The sequence below is a fragment of the Zingiber officinale genome, chromosome 6B (genome assembly GCF_018446385.1).
Source record: "Zingiber officinale cultivar Zhangliang chromosome 6B, Zo_v1.1, whole genome shotgun sequence".
Classification (NCBI taxonomy): Eukaryota; Viridiplantae; Streptophyta; class Magnoliopsida; order Zingiberales; family Zingiberaceae; genus Zingiber; species Zingiber officinale.
Genome location: NC_055996.1, coordinates 44,244,954 through 44,249,601, shown reverse-complemented (window position 1 = coordinate 44,249,601; position 4,648 = coordinate 44,244,954). Strand labels below are relative to the sequence as shown.

Sequence of the window (4,648 nt, the reverse complement as noted above, 5' to 3'; positions counted from 1 at the left end):
ACTAAATTAAGTTAGACTTTATATATTTGATGTCTTACATCTGAGTGTGTAGAGAACTTAGGAATTTAAAAAGTCGAGTGGAAGATGCAGTGAACTAGAAGAATGACATGGGAATTGAGTCGACGGGCTCGGTGCATCCGAGGGACGAGAAGTTGCGAAAAAGCACGCACGGTGGAATGAATCCGAGGGATAAGAAGTCAGAGCAGAAAACTGTTTGAGGAGAAGACTGGAATTAGGTTTGGATGAGCTCAACTCTAGAAGACCGGAGAATCACCCAAGCGATTGGAAAGCCAGGGATCAGAGATGAAGCCAATGATAGGAGAAGATGTCAAATGAGTCAGCATAGGGTTGACTAGTTCGGGTGTCATACCCAAAATCACTTATTTAATTAAGAGAATTTATTGAATTAAATTATAATTTAATTAGAATATGGATTTATTTAATTATGAGATTTATTGGATTAATTATAATTATATTTTAAATTTATTTAATTAAGAATATTTATTGGATTAATTATAATTACTCATTTGATTTAATTAAAAATTTATTTACATAAATTTAATTAATTCAGCTAGTCCACAATTATATAAATTTGATTAATAAGTATATTAAGGAAATAGTACGACTTAAATATATAAAATGTATAAAGATCTAATATTTATATAATATATGTGTATAAATTTTTATACAGAATATTCATCTAATTAATTAGAAGTAAAACATTAGAAACATCTATATACATAATATAAAATATATAACTAAAGAGCAATAAGAAGAATATAATATATATGTACGACATGTATTATGTAGAATATATAGTATTTATTATAATTAAGAGATTGTAATATTGAAATATACCAATTATATATATATATATATATACCTGTTTTCTACGGAACCATACGTCGTCCTATTTTTTCCTTATTTTTATTTTCCTCTCGTCGCCGAAGTCCCGAAGTCGCGATCCTCTCGTCGAAGCCCCGAAGCCGCGATCCTCCTCGACGCCACATGCCGCACCTGCTCTCCTCTCGCCGAAGCCTCGCGATCCTCTCCTCGCCGCCACAGCAGTCTCTCGCCGAAGCCTGCTCTCTCTCTCGCCGCGCCTGCTCTCTCTCTCGCCGCAGCGGATCAAAACTGTGCCCTAGCTCGCCACGAACACGACAGGCTCGTGGCCACGTGTGCCGCCCTCTCTCGAAGTCCTCCCGGTGCGCCAAGACTCGCGGCGACAAGCTAACAGAGGCGTCGCGAAACTAGGGATCGCAGAATCGCCTTGCCCTCTCCTGTTGGAGTTTTTGTGAACAATCAAAATATTGAATTAGGTTTGGTATCCAGGTTTGCCTCCGCTTTACTTTCTTCTTGATGTGTTTGGTGACGGGTAATCTTGTAGGTGAGTTCCATTCCTTTGATTGCCCAAGAACTTATTCGATCTTTTAGAAACTGTTTTCAGTGTTGCAGGTTCTAGATCATGCTCATCATTCTCGGTATGCCAACTTATTCTTTTGGAGCTCAAAACTGCAGTGTCCCCTCGGCCGCTGGCAAATTTCTGTTTTCTTTCGACGTGTGCTTCAGCTAGGAGATTCTCCAATATAGCTTGTGGTTGCCCGAAGTTCAGGTCTAGCAAATTGGCAGTGTTTTCATCAATACTATTTCTTTTTGCAAATTCTTGTTTGAGGATTTCAACTGTTGCATTCTCCATAGTAACTGATCGTCGGCCAGATTCAACCAGTGTAGTCAAAGATATCTCCAACATGTCAAAGATATCAACATTGCCTTGAAAAGCATCGGCTGCTGTTAAATCAGATAGTGACTCCTTCGTTGTTAGGGAATTGGTAGGTGGTGAAGCTGCCACATCGAGATTGGATTATGCTTCGATTACATATCCCATGGATGGAATTGCTCCCTCTGCAAATGTAAACACGGAAAAGTGGCCCATTGATTAAAAGCCATTATATACATTAGGTATTAGATTCAATCATAGCTTAGTCCATTAAGTATTAGATGCATTGATTGGATCCATCGATATTATGTTAGTTAGAGCCCTAGAGTTAATCATTTGATGATTGTATTATGGACTTGTTGTATCATATTCTTATATAAATAAAGACATTTGTTTTGATTATTATACTTACTTGTATTGGTGTCAAATAACTAAGTATAATAGCGTCCTTGAGTAGAGGGTTTTTACCTGTATCAATCGGTTAGTTGAACCGATAGTGAGATGATATAGGGAACACTACTCTTAATCATTCCTAGTCGAGTATTAACATTCAGGGACAATGTTAATGCAATAAGACTAGCATGTATGTCAACTCGATGACTTGATCTCACAAGTTATGGATATGGAGATATCAAGTTGACACATGGTTATGCATTGGTGAATGTATACTGAATGACCCGCCATAAGAAAGTATCATGGATCGTTATATGAGTGTCATATACTTTCTCATGTGACTATTAGTATGACTACTAGTCCTTAGACCTGAAGTCACCATGGTTCCCTACATAAGGAGTTATGTACTTTGGTTTCGTCAAACGTCACCCGTAACTGGGTGGACTATAAAGGCGATTACTGGGTATGTAACGAATTATGCAGAGGGATGTGAGTGATGTAGATGAGATATATCCCTCCTATATGACGGGAGCGACATCAATATTCTTGATAGAGTGAGATCACGAAGTGCATGGTCATGACCAAATAAGTCAATATGAGATATTGAGCTCATTTGATTGAGTGAGTCTACTTGGAGTTCAAGATTTAGATTGATTAGAAGATGACACAGTCTATGCCTCACATTGATCAATCTAGATGTCTAGGATAGAAGGACAATGTCATATATTGTGAGGAGTCACAATTAGTAGTCACAAGGTGATGTTGGATCTCAACATTCTTGTAACTTGAGTAGTAATGATGTGTTGCTAGATACCGCTCATTACTTATGCTCCTAAATGGGTTTAGGGGCATTGCCAACGTTACAAGAACCTATAGGGTCACACACTAAGGACAATTAGATGGAGATTAGGTTCATATGATGAACCAAGAGGATTAGGTTCATGTATTGAACCAAATTGGATTAAGAGTAATCCAAGTTAGGCTAATTGAGTTGGACTCAAGTTGATTCATGTGTTCAATGAGTTTAATTTAGATTATGACTCATTGAATCAATTTAATTAAATGAATTAGATTCATTATATTAAGTTAGTTTGAATCAAATGGTCAGATTAGATCAACCATGAGAGAGATTTGGTCAAGTTTGACTTGACTTGAGAAGGAAGATGAAATGCCAAGTTTGACTTGACCATTTGCCACCTCATTTGTGAGTTGGCATTAAGTGGCCAATGATGATGTGCCACATCATCATAGTTAGCACATGTGTGTGCCACTTAATGGAGGTGACAAATCCCCTCTATAATGGCCACATTAAATATGAATGGAGGTTACAATTCCATTATGTGGCCGGCCACTTTTGTGATGAATGGAATTTTGATTTCATTCAAGGCATTCATTCCATCATCTTCTTCCTCAAGCTCTCAACCTTTCTCCCTCTCCTCTCTTGGCCGAACCTTACCAAGGTGCTAGCACACCTTTGTGTTAGGTTTCTCCACTTATTTGTTCGTGTGGATACTTCTAGAGGGTTGTACACTTGACAACCTCGAGATCCGGCATCACTTGGAAGAACGGGATACGCGAAGGGCTTCGTACCAAGGGTAAAGATCTTCTCCTAATGTAGATCTAGATGTAAGAAACTCGTACTCGTGAATTTTGTTTTATTTTACTTCGCACGAATCCGGTGACATGAGAATTTCAGGGTTTCCACGACGCGAAAAAATGATTTTCGCGATCCAAAAAATCCAACATATTCAAGAGGTTGTACACAATATTTTCTAACTGTAACGTTGATGAGGTAGGTGGCACGGGTAGCATGAACAACTAATTTGAAAGAAAGTTGACAGTGGGCTAGATTTGTTATTAATAAATTAGATCCACAGTTTGTTTTAAACAAATTCTCAAAAGGAGAACTTCTGATTTGAACAGATTTTCTTTTTTTGATTAAAAAAAACCTAAAATCTTGTGCTTCGAGGCATACAATTTTTCATAGGGAGTTTTGCTAAATTACACTTATTTCTTGTCATAAATATAGGTGTTGGTAAATAACTAATCCAGCAAGGAAATGAAATTTCAGGAATCAAATATATGGATAACACATCTAATTTCAGTGGAAATTAATACCACAAGAGGGCAGATTGTAGGCTCAATCTTGACCTGAACTGAAATTATTGTGATGCAACATACACGATTTAAAAATCTAACCTGGCATCAAGCTCCTTAACGCACGAATGCTGCATGTTTCAATATTCTCCTTGACCGAATCAAGTGTTTTCTTGTTAGATGAGTCAGCCTCTTCCATAGGTTCCACCGTGTCATCCAATTTTCCACCAGATGACTGAGTTTGTTCCATACATTCAATATGAACGTTTTCCTCCTTTGAAGGCTGATAGAAGTTGTTGGAAGTAACTTCAATATGATGATTAATTTTGGGGTGGGGATCCAAGGAAGGCTTCCCAGCCAAAGAATGAACAATAGTAGACATTTTCTCAGGCTCAGTTGTAATGCTTTCTCCACCTTCAGGGAACAAACATACTTCACTGC

General features: G+C 37.8%; 1 long non-coding RNA gene across 1 annotated transcript; it reads left to right on the top strand.

Moving 5' to 3' along the window:
* Positions 1-906: 906 nt before the first annotated feature.
* LOC121990117 lies at positions 907-2,119 on the top strand. The gene is made up of 2 exons (XR_006114464.1): positions 907-1,612; positions 1,699-2,119. It is a non-coding gene; the product is annotated as an uncharacterized LOC121990117 (long non-coding RNA).
* The last annotated feature ends 2,529 nt before the right edge of the window (positions 2,120-4,648 follow it).